This window comes from Quercus lobata, chromosome 4 (genome assembly GCF_001633185.2).
Source record: "Quercus lobata isolate SW786 chromosome 4, ValleyOak3.0 Primary Assembly, whole genome shotgun sequence".
NCBI classification, from domain to species: Eukaryota; Viridiplantae; Streptophyta; class Magnoliopsida; order Fagales; family Fagaceae; genus Quercus; species Quercus lobata.
In genome coordinates this window covers 1,776,684-1,789,235 of record NC_044907.1, presented here as the reverse complement: position 1 = coordinate 1,789,235, position 12,552 = coordinate 1,776,684, and the positions used below count along the sequence as shown (strand labels likewise).

Sequence of the window (12,552 nt, the reverse complement as noted above, 5' to 3'; positions counted from 1 at the left end):
AAATCTATTGAATATAGATTTTGTTTATATTCTTCTATTCACCCCCCCCCCCCCCCCCACACCACTCCCTTTCACATCTATAATCAAAAGTTGTGTTGATATACAAATTTGAGTTTGAAGCTTTTGTGGCCAGTTTGGTACGGAGCAGATGGAAGATAAGGAGGGAAAAATTAAGAATCTTGCACGTGTTTCATTTTTAGTGTTTGTGACATGGGGAATTATCATTTCATTTACCCATTATAATAGTTAATGGTGTTTATCAATCATATAGTTCAACTGAATCTCTCATGCATATTGAAGCTCCAATTTTTGCATCACTAAACAGAAATCATTTTAGTTTGTTACACTAAAAAAGTTTGGTATTCTAAAAAATTGAATGTAAAAGATACAAATTAAATAACACAACTATAGACCCATGTGTTCTGAGAAATTGATTGAATGCAACCATTGCACTAGATATCTTCTTCTCCTTTTTCAATCTAATTAATTTTGACCCAAAAAATAGTTGGTGCCTAAATTGGGTGGTGAAGAAAACAAGAAATCTGCCCTACAAGATCTACCTTTATGCGTAAGTTACAATTAACTCAACTGATAAAGAATAAGGGTTTGAACCTCGTCTATACCAAAAATCAATTGATATCTTAGTCTGATAACAAAGACTAATTATTATGGAACAAATCTCATTGGTTAAAATTTTATCCTATCTATAAAATAAATAAAAAATAAAAAAATCTACTTTTATCCGAATGTGTCAAGTTTTTACAAAAGCATTTATGCAATCAGCACTAAAATGGCATGCATAGAAAAAAAAAATGAATTTAATCTGAAGACTAATGTTGAGGACACAAAGTTTTTTTTTTTTTTTTCTCACAAATGTTGATGTGCTAAGCCGTGATTAAAACATCATCACTTTTGCATGTTTCTCTTGTGATTAAGTGTCATTGGTGCACCTAAATTTTTTTTTCCTAGCAAGTAACAGTTGTGGTCCATGTGTATGCATTAAAATTCAATTGAAATTGAATGTGAATTTGAGTGTGCAGCCCCTTCCATTTCCATACATATTTAGAATTGAACTTTACGCTTTAGCTAGTCACCGTCTGTATCCTATTTTCCTTTGTTAAAAAGAGTGGAAAATGGGCTACGGTTAAACACTAAAACCAAGAAGTTAAAACAATGCAGAAAGTGAACCATGATTAAACACACAAATATTATTAAGAAGAACGCATAAAGTGGATAGGACTTTCATTGAAAGTTACTGCATGTATTAGTGGCCGTACTCGTACATTCCACACTTCTATCAACCTATTACTTCGTGCGTGGAAAATGGGCTAGGCTTGACTACAACTTTGAATTATCGTTAAAAGGTATTGAGTTTTTCAGGAGAAAATATCTAAGGGCTTTTTAAGAAAGTGCATGAAAAGGGATTAACTTATTCACGAATATTCAAAAGCCATGATTATTTGACTAATTTTTAATAATAAATATTAATTATTATCCTATTAATATTTTAAAATGATTGTTATCAACAGTTTAAGAACATAATTTTTTTTTTTTTTTGAGAAGGTTTAAGAACATAGAATTAATTCAAAAATTAAAGCATACTTTACATGATTCTAGTATGCGCTTATAAGTTATAGTTTCATAAGGCATAGTGAAAATTTATAATTAAAGAAAAAACATGAGTTTAGACCCCAATTACCACTAATTTACCAACGTATATGCTAGATCTTAGTATCAACCTAATAAATTACATTGTAAAAGATTTTATAATTAGAGATTGAAATTTTACTTCATAAGAAAGCTATAGTTAATTATGTTGAAGCACCAACTTTTGCATCACCAAACAGAAATCATGCTTGTTTATTTGGAAACATTCTAGCGGAGCTATTCAAAGCTCAATCTCAAGCCTCTCTCAAAGGGGTGTTAGAGATTTCACGTTATGAAAATCATGAAAAGAATAAAAAGTCAGCAAAGAATAATAATTACCCTTAAGACAATAGTTAACAACCTATTTAAAGGAAACTAAAAAAAAAAAAAGTAATATTTTGATTTTTTTTTCATTTTTTATAAAAATAGTGTCAAATTTTTTTTAAAATGTATTTTTTTTAATCATTACCCTATGGCACCCCCTAAATATGTTCTTAAACAAATCAACATAACTTTTCTTGGGTCCGTGAGTACCCTCCTTTTTTCATTTTTCTTTTTTTAAGGGAATTCGGGTCCGTCTAAATTAATTATGGAATTTACCACTATCACGACACGTCACTTTTTGTTTATTTTTTTTTATTTAATCATTGTCACGACGTCACTTGAGTAATCAGTAAAGCCAATTGCAATCAGGAAAGTATTTAATACTAATAGTTTTCCTCTTCAATTATTGTCTCTCTGTTTTTGCTCTTCTCAAACTTATTCGTCTCCTCGATCTTCACAACGTGATCCCCACACTCAAGGTCCTCTCTTTTCTCTAATTTAATGCTTTGTGTGAATTCTTTGATTTGATTTATTTTTTAATTGATATTTAGTTTGGCGATTCAATTTATATTTGGATGATGACAAAGATTTTTATCCTGGGTTTTGTGTTTCACTTTTGTTTTATAGTATCAGTATCTGAAATTCTCCTCTTATACCAACTGTGATTGTTAAATTGCAAATGTTTTTCTCTTAATACTATTATGTGAAAAGCTAGCTGTATATAGGATTGATTCTTATAAAGAATTCATTAAAAACACAGAGGATGCTTTTGTTTTTAATGGACCATATGTGAGGCAGTGGGCAAATTGAATGTGGTTGTAAGATTGTTGTGAATTTTGTGGTGACCTTAGTTTTAGTAATGCCTCCCTCCTCTCTCTCTCTCTCTCTCACAACCTTACAAACAAAAGAAAGAATGGTGATCATTCCTTTATTAAACAAGAAATTATTATTATATAAAATTATATAATAGGAATTGAATTATGTGTTGTTTCTACTTTCTAAGAGATAGCGATACTGATAGGCCCTCTATCTCTTAGAATAGTGAGCTTTAATGTCACTGCTGCAAATTCATTTATCATATTTGTAAGTTTTCAATTTTCACACATGTCCATCTCTTTTATTCAATGCTTTCACTCAAAGAAATGAAAAAATCGACAGCAAATTGTGCTCTTCTGCTCTACTTTTTTTTTTTTTCCTTGTAATTTTTCTTTCAATTTTAATTTAATGTACTTTTTTTTTATTATTATCTTTTTTGTAGTTCAAGATTTGCCGGCATAGTTCAAATGTCTTCCATTAGCACTCAAAATGCCTCCTCTTTGTTGTGATTTTCATCTTCAACGCCACAATGGAAATATGATGGCTTTCTTAGTTTTAGAGGTGAGGACACTTGCAATAGTTTTACGGACCATCTCTACGTTGCTTTGAAACAAAAGGGCATAGCCATCTTTAGAGATGAGGAAAAAATTAAGAGAGGAAAATCTATTTCACCAGATTTCTTGAAAGCAATAGAAGAATCAAGATTTGTGATTGTCTGTGTTGTATTTTGTCCTCATCCACATCACCAAATCCCCAACGGTGATTCACTTTCCTGTTGGCTGGTAGCCAATGGAAAAAAAATGTTTTCTGCACAAAACACTGGCCATATTGTTGTTTTATCGGATCATATCTGGCTACTTTATTTGCTTCCTCAATACTAACAAGAGAAACAAATAAAATTATTGTGGGAATGTGATGCAAATGGATTCATTCGGGTTGGAATTAGAATTATGACTCATTGTTCAGTCTTTGAGGTGAAGAGATGCAGGTTCCGTATGGTATATAAGAAAGACATTGAAGATGTCAACCGAAGTATGGCTCAGTGTAGCAACAATAGCACCATTCCTTATAAGGGTTTGGATGTTCTCCATCATAAATTCGGAAATGCCAAGTGAACCGTGATGACTATGATGGGGCTGGACCTAATGGAGAAGGGAGCTCTAACGATGTACCACACCCAAAATGGATTGTGAGGAGTCAATTGAGTATAGAGAATGTGGTGAGGAGTTAAGTGATTGGATGGAATCTAGTGAAGGTGACCGGGAAGGTTAATCAACTTTTTTCTCTACATTACCTGTAAGTCACTGTCTTTCTTCTTAATTCAAGTTCTATTGATTGTTGCACTATCTTTTTCTCTTAAGTGTACGTTTATGAATGGATTGCCCACCATATGTTTGATTAGAGCTGTCAATGAGACTCCTTGCAAGTTAACTTGAAAGAACAAAGAATGAAGAGGAAAAGCTTTTTTATTGTGATTGACCACAAAATTCGTAAAGTTTATCATTACTAATAAAAATCAACAAATACTTTGAATAATAGATATTATTGAGTCAATTACTAAATGGCCTTAGCCATGTGTTGTAATTATTTTGCAATGTTAGGTTAACATCTTACACCTCATCATCCCATGTGATGCATGTGTTGAGGCATGGGTGAGACTGAGACCTTAATAATATTTGAATCTCATTTAAAAGTGACACATCTTTTTCCTCTGCAATTTGTTAGTTAGAATGTATGTAATGTCAAATTTGAATGGAAAGGGTGCTACAGCCTATCACATGCATTGCCTCATTGATATGTAATATTAATAGTCTAAAACTCATTTCATACATACCATTCCTCTTTATAATGTAAGTTCTTACCATATGACTTTTGTGCTTTGGGCTCTTGATGTCTTGAAATTTCCCAGACCCATCTCACATGTTCACCTTTACAGTAATTGGTCTTGTGCAGGCAAACAACCATGTAGAAAAGGTTGAAAAATGGAGAGGGTGGTCTGCTTAGATTTGTAAGCCTTGCTCTACTTGTTATGTTGTTTTAATGCATTCTGTCTTTAATTTTATGTTTTGTCACATTTTCCTTGTTATTTTGTCATTTTAGCCTGATATATTACATTTCATTGTGAATTGATAATACCCCTTTATAAACATCCAAGTATATACATATGGTAGATTCTCTGAAAGTTTCGGTAGATGTGCTAGTCAAAGATACTTTCGGGTGGAATTCTGAGTTAGTCACTCTATAGTCAAAATGATACAAAGAGAATTTTACTAATTCCTGATTGTGTCACTGACAACGTCATAAGGGCTCATTCCAAATTTGGGGCTTCTTTTGTTGACATAGGATAATGGCTGTTGCATACCAGGAATTATATAAACAAAGCTGCCAGGTCTTTTAGTGATCTTACTGGTACAACCTTATGTGAAGACCCTGAGTATTGGAACTAGTTATGTAGGTTACAGTTACCATTTAAAATGATTGTCATTCTTTGGAGGATTTTATTATATTTTCTAGTTGTGATGGCAGAATTGTGAAGATATCTTAAGTCAGTTCTCTTAGGGCCTATTAAAAAAACGGCATGTGATCTGTTTTTTTTCTTTTTCCTTCACTACATCTTCCCTTTAGAAAACTAAAAATTGAGATTTTATCTGTTGTTTTGTTGATTTTCTCTGAGGTTATGATGAATTTTGTTGATTTTGTTCCGTTTGGTGATTGGAAAGGTGGAAATTTGCCTCTTTTTTTATTTATTTATTTTGATTTTGTGCTGAGTTTGCCCTGGAAGTGGAGGGCTTTTTATTTTTCTGAATCCCAATATAAGAAACTTAAAGTTTATTATTTTTTGTTTTCATTTAAACAATTTGATCTTAGAAATGAAATTTTGCCTAGAATATCTGATGATAGTGTGTAGAGGGCAAGTAAGCTCTCGTTTAGTATTATTGATTTATTTTCTTAAAACATTTGTAGTAGATGGATTATCTTCTAAGAATTTAATATCTTTAATTGTGTTATTGCTGATTAGAATCATCTTTATTTTTGTACTCAACACAAACTCTTATTTTATTTATTTAGTTTTACTTGTTATCTATGCACTTCTTTTTCAGTCCATGAGCATTCAGACACAATTCTTGACCATTTGGAATTAGAAACTTCTCATTATCTTATTTTTCATTCAGAAACCAATATAAGACACGGTTTTTTTGTTGTTTAACATTTGTTTTTGTTTATGTGACTATTTCTATCTTTGGCAGCTAGGAAAGTTGGGGAAAATTAATGTAGAAATGGTACAAAGCCTTTGAATTCTATCTTGTTTTGATGTTTTAGATTTGGGAATTGTAATGCTTGACTAATATGGGCTGAAAATTAGTTGTTGACTTCTCAACTTTGTGGGTTCCCTTTGAAACATATAAATTTTGTTTTCTTATCCTATAATTTTCATAGAAACTGGATGAGTGACAAAATGTTGGGTTTATGCTTTCTTATGGTTTTGTTTTCAGAACACATAACCATGGCTCAAGCAAGTCAGTTATGTTTGGCTTTGCTGGAAATTTCTTTCCTTTACATAAAATGCATTTTTTTCCCAAGAGGATAGGAGAAGCTTATTGTGGCTTATGTCTTTTTGTTTATTTGTTTTCTAAAGGTACCAGTTGGAGCTATGCCAAAAAACTTTGGAGGATATAATTTTTTATTTGGGGCAGGTTGTGGGAAGACCCACATTTCTGTACTGCTTATGCATGAGCTGAGTCCCTTAATAAGGAATCCCCAGAAGAATATATGTATCTTTGTCGCCCATACAGTGGCTCTGGTTGAGCAGGGAAGGTACTATTTATCTTGTTTGATTTTGTAATTTGATGTTTAGTTTAAAGTTGTATTTAAGTTGGAGACAATTTTTGTAGTTTATATTGCTGGTTCATTGCACAATAATGGAGTGGTGTTCTCCTTGGCTTGGCTGAAGTGGTAGGTGTGCAGGCCTTGATAAGGGGGTTAGGCTATAGGTTTTCAGTGCTTATGTATGCAATTTCTCATCGTTATACTAGATTTTAAGACAGGGCTTTCTGATTATACATGCTTCAAGTTCACCTTGGAATGGAGTTTGGCATTTAATAAATAGAATCATGATTATACTATGAATTCTTTCTTTTATAGGTTACTGTAACACTTGTGCATTTATGCACAATTTTACATCCACTGATTTGGGTGTTTTTTTGCTCAAAATGTGTAAAATGGACTACTTTTTGTATTTTGCAAGATTTTGCATGAGCTGATGGGGTTGCTCTCATGATGCATATTCCCTCAGGATGAAAGAAAATCGTGCCTTAGAGGGTTCGATTTTGAGACATTTGTGGTGCCCTCCACCATTTAAAACCCCTTTAATAACTAGTTAATGTAAGATGGAGTTAATTTAAATGTCAATTCCTTCAGCAACATACTTAGTTGAGTTCCATATGGTATATAAGAGCACCTGCAGCATATGTGCTAAATGTGCCAAATGCCAAATTTTTGGCACATTTAGTACACCAAACACAAAAACGGAGCTTTATCAGATGTTCCAAATGGTAAAAATTATACCACATATGAACAGTACCGTTGCAAATTTGCAACGGTACGGACAAAATGGTATAAGTTTTATTAGTTTTTTATTCTCTTTTCTCTCTCCTCTCTCTTCACTTTATTTTTTTCTGTTCTCTCTTTCTCGTTCTCTCCGCCTCTCCATTTTTTTCTGTTCTCTCTTTTTCTGTTCTCTCTTTCTCGTTCTCTCCGCCTCTCCATTTTTTTCTCTTCTCTCTTTCTCGTTCTCTCCGCCTCTCCATCTCTGTCTGTGTCTCCTCTTTCTCTTTCTTTCTGACTCTCCCTCTCTTTCTTTGATTGTTGATCTTTCTTTGTGGGCGGAGTTGATTTCGTGGGTAGTGGTGGATCGTCTTTGTTCGTGATTTCATGGGTCTAGGTTGATTCATGGTTCAGTTCTTCGACAAGTGTGAGTCTGGGTTGATTTCGTGGGTTTGGGTGATGGTGGTTCGGCAAAGACCAACACTCGACACCGCCGTTCATCTATCTACTCTATTCCGCTTCGGGTTGTTTTTTTTTTTTTCCATTTTTCTTTTTTTTCTTTTTTTGGCTGTGGTTTGATGGGTGGGTTCACTCGGGTTGTGGGTTATGGCGGTGGGTGGGTTGAGATGGGCAGATGGGTGGGTTGTGGGTTATGGCGGTGGGCGAATCGGTGGTAGTGGGTGGGTCGACTGGTGGGCGAATCGGTGGTGGTGCCGATCTCTGTTCTGATTGTTTTTGTCTTTGTTTTTCTGCTTTGGTGGTGGATTCGGCGGCGGTTGATTTTGGTGGTTGTGTTTTTTTTTTTTTTTCCTGGTGATTGTGGCCGCAACAATTTTTCTGGTTGTTGTTGTGGTTGTTGTTACAGTGGTGGTTGATGATGATGATGATTTCTGATCTGTTTTTGTCTTTGTTTTTTTGTTTTGGTGGTGGATTTGGCGGCGGTTGTGGGTTGATTTTGGTGGATGTGTTTTTTTTTTTCCTGGTGATTGTGGCGGCAACCATTTTTCTGGTGGTTGTTGATGATAATGATGAGGATAAGGGGAGGAATTTAATATATTATTTTAATGTGGTATAAATATTATTTTAATGTATAAAATTGAAGTATAAAACATCTGATAAATGAGATGTTATAAAATGATGTGGTAAAATAATAAAGTAGGTGTTTGATGTTGTAAAATGGCATTTTTTTTACAACGTCTGCTGTGGATGCTCTAAGCAATGGGTAACTATGTTTTATATAAATTTACTATGAACAATACATTTAATATATAGATATTAGTTCATCAATATATATATATATATAGATATTAAAGTGCTGTATATGTATAAGTGGGAGGGTAAACTAGTAATGTCACATTCACCTCCATTGGGGCCAATTAAGTGAGCACACTTAGAATCCACTTTACAAGCTCTCATGCACGTGGGACATGTGGAACACCACTGCTAAGTGCTAACACACCACCAAGAGGTGACACATGTTATCCACTAACCCTAATTATATTATTAATGAATGATTGTATGATATATATATATATATATATATATAATAGAGAGAGAGAGAGAGAGAGTATATAACTAATTACCATGCTTTAACCTAGATATAGTAATATAATTAATGTCTAAATGGATAAATTATGGCCTTTTGGAATATGTTAAATGCATAAGGTTGTGTGTGCAATTTTATGAGTGCTTGGGTTAAGAATAAATTGAGAGAAGTTGTAGGGGTTAACTGGTAGTTATACTGAACAAACCACAGCCCAAAATACTTACCACCTGACTCATGGTTTTAGTCTTTGAAGCAACCATTTCCAATGAACATCAAAATTTTGAAAGGAAAATCTCTCTCCGGGACAACCTTTATTTGAGGTGAATTCCCTTCCATCTCTATGGAGGCTTAAACAATGATGCGAGATAATGTTAGTTAAGACTTAAGATCTAAGTTCAAGTATAAAGAGCTAGAAATTGTTTAATTGTGACTTATCAAAAATAGAAAATTGTTTAATTGTGGCTGTATATGAACCGGCCTCCAAAGGTACACGACAGCTGAAAAATTATTGATTTCCTCGTGCTTGTTTTACCTTAGCCTTTGAAATTTGGTTGTGGATAATTGCTTGGAATTAGTTGAAGAATTATTGATATGGTAAAATGGGGATTTTATTTTTTTAAGCATTCATAATAAGTGATATTGGTATTTAAAAGATAGGGGAAATTGCATTTTACCACCTTAAACTATATTTTTTATTATACTTTGCACCCTAAACTTTTAGAATACACGGTTACCACTCTAAACTATAACATGTGTTTACTTTTACCCCTTCGTCAATGGAGTTGTTAACTTAGAAGGAAAAATATGACACCATGTGAAAAGACTCATTTGCCCTCTTTTCAATCCCCTAAAAATAAATGAGAAATTTCCCTTTATCACTCTAAACTATACTTCTAGTTACACTTTGCACCTTAAACATTGGTTTTCCGTCTTTTGTCTAAGATAAATGCAGAATTGACTGCGTGGTATATAGTCTATCATGGGTTATAGTTTAAGGTGCTAATTGTGCATTCTAAAAGTTTTAAGTGCAAAGTGTAATTTGAAGTATAGTTTAGAATGGTAAAGTGTAATAACCCCTAAAAGAAATGGGTATACTTTTATGTCTATGTGTGGGTAGTTATTCATGAAAGATTTATATGCTTACTTTTGTTAATTTATAGTTGTTGGTGGTATAAGTTACAGATATATACATATATATATATATATATATATATAAATAGCTAAAGGAGTTTTGTTGTTTTTAATTTTATAAGTGTTGTTGGTGAGCTTTAACCAGCCACATACCAATTTATATTCCTTGATATAATGACCTGAGTACTACTTTTTTTTTGATGATTTTAGTCTCTCTTTCACTGTCTTTTTTTTTTTTTTTTTGGTTTTTTCTCACGTACCCATATCCAATACGTCTCGTACCAATATGCACAGATACACGAATACAACTACATTTTGACTTGAGTACTACAGTTTGATGATTTAGTCCTACATATTGATGTAATGGTTGCTAGCCTAGGATGCATGGATATTCCATTTTTCTCATGTAACCGTGCCCAATATGTCTTTTATTAGTATCATTCTGGATATATAACTCTAATATACGTACCTAGTAATTTTTTTTTTCTTAAAATAAGAAGAAGAAGCCAAAATTTCCAATATATGCTTGTAATATGGTTTGGATATTGTTGTAACCCAACCCCCAATAGTGAGAGATAGCCTATACTTGTAATAATTTTTATTTATATTTTTTATATATTGGTTTCAATGTTAAACACTTATGCTTATCTAGTTATCTTTTATTTTGTCTTTTGCATCTTGATTTGTATTCTAAACATCATTTAAAGGACATAGATTCATTTTATTATTCATTATTGCTCTTAAATTGATATGTGCTTAACAATATATAAATAAAATATATTTAATAAGTAATTAATACATGTATGCCCGACATATTGTATCCTATGTTTTTCAAGAAATGTGGTATCATCGTACTCTTACCCATATCATATCCATACCTGTATCTGTACCGTGCATCTTAGCTGCTAGCTAAAGTTAACCTTTCTAGTGTCAATACTATGTTGCACGTCTTTATGTCTTTAAATTATTGTTGTAGGATTAAGTTCTGGCTCGCTATACCTAAGTATTTGTAAATGGCACTCAGTAACTTGCACCTGTATAAGACTTGATAAAGGATATATTCCCAAGCTCATTGTTATTTGAGTGATGCATTGACAACTTAGCTGATGTGGTCATGTGCGTTAATGACTTCTAAATGTTGGCTACAAGCACATGATAACTTTAATTCAAGAGTTAGTGTAATAGTTAAATATGTTGTTAATATTTGTTTCACTGTATTGTGGGTTACCCTATGAATGCGTGTTGTGGCATCTTTATGTTTTGGGATTCTCATATGCATGGGATAGGGTTCTAGGGAGTCCTAGGGTTCAGTAAGGTTTGAGTGAGTCAGGGTTTCTGATTTAATGAGTTAGAATGGAGCATATGAGTGACACGTCGTAATTGTGGTTTAGGTGACGTTCTTGGTGGTCGGTGATTCCTTTCCAGCTCTGAGACTCTTGGCTCTGCTAACTTCAGGTAATGGATGGTGATTTGAGCCTTTAGTAGTTCATGTTTTTAGTTTTAAAGTTTAATCTCGCATCAAATGTTTTGTTAAGACCCTTTAATTATGATAATTCCTTATACGAATGTTATTGTACAAAGCTATTCAAACGTTGTCGCTTTCCTTATGAGTAAACTGTGGATATAAATAAAATCCTTTACATTTCTTATGAAAATGAATGAAGTTATGCTAAGTTTATTAAATACTTTGTCGTATGTTATGAATAAGCTTGTGGATATGCAATGATATTCATGTTTTGGGTTTTTAAAGAATTGCCCTTGCATCAGCTTGAAAACAAATGAGATTGTACAAGTTTTATCAAATGCCTTCCTTACGTTTTGAATCACTATGAATATGCAAGGATATTTATGAAACTGTCTAGGGAAGCATAATGTATTCTTAAGGAACATGTTTTAGTTTTGCATAATATATGTTCTGAGCTTGTTTGTTAGAGTTGACAGTACCAACCTTTTCATGGAATTAATTGGTGATGGCAAGAGTCTCCAGAGCTATAGAGAAGCCTATGTGATATTGTTGTACTCATAGATGTTAGACTAGGTTTAGCAATGAAACAGTTGAAGTACCTCTATATATAGAGATGATATTTAGTTCAGATCCAGTGATCTTGTGTATATCATTTCCTATGCAAAGTCTTCCGTTGTACATGGCTTTTAGGTTTTATAACTTCGGATGAATACATTTGTGGTGTATATTTATGTAGGATGGTTTTAGATGCTCTATTGTGGATCTATGAGATTCTTCCATGATATTGGATAGAACAGTTGTAAGGTTTAAAAAGAAAATTTTTTGAATAGGTTAGGTGGTTTGTGTTAATATCAAGCATAAGCTCTACCTCTTTCAGTCAAAAAAAGAAGAAGCGTAAGCTTCGTATTAGCATGTCAGTCCGATTCTAAATTCATGGTCAAATTAAATTTGGGTTGTGACAACATTTGCCGGTGAAATTTTAGCCAAATACTCCTCTTTGAAAATACATAGGATACAAATTGTGTGTCAGTAGATGTTATCATGAAATGTAATTAAATCTTGTATTGCTAACGAACAA

The 12,552-nt window shown here is 33.0% G+C and overlaps 1 long non-coding RNA gene across 1 annotated transcript; it reads left to right on the top strand.

Annotated features, from left to right (window-relative positions):
• Positions 1-2,389: 2,389 nt before the first annotated feature.
• LOC115983969 lies at positions 2,390-11,585 on the top strand. Its single transcript, XR_004090322.1, has 5 exons — positions 2,390-2,450; positions 3,230-4,083; positions 4,741-4,795; positions 6,425-6,603; positions 11,401-11,585. It is a non-coding gene; the product is annotated as an uncharacterized LOC115983969 (long non-coding RNA).
• Positions 11,586-12,552: the final 967 nt, after the last annotated feature.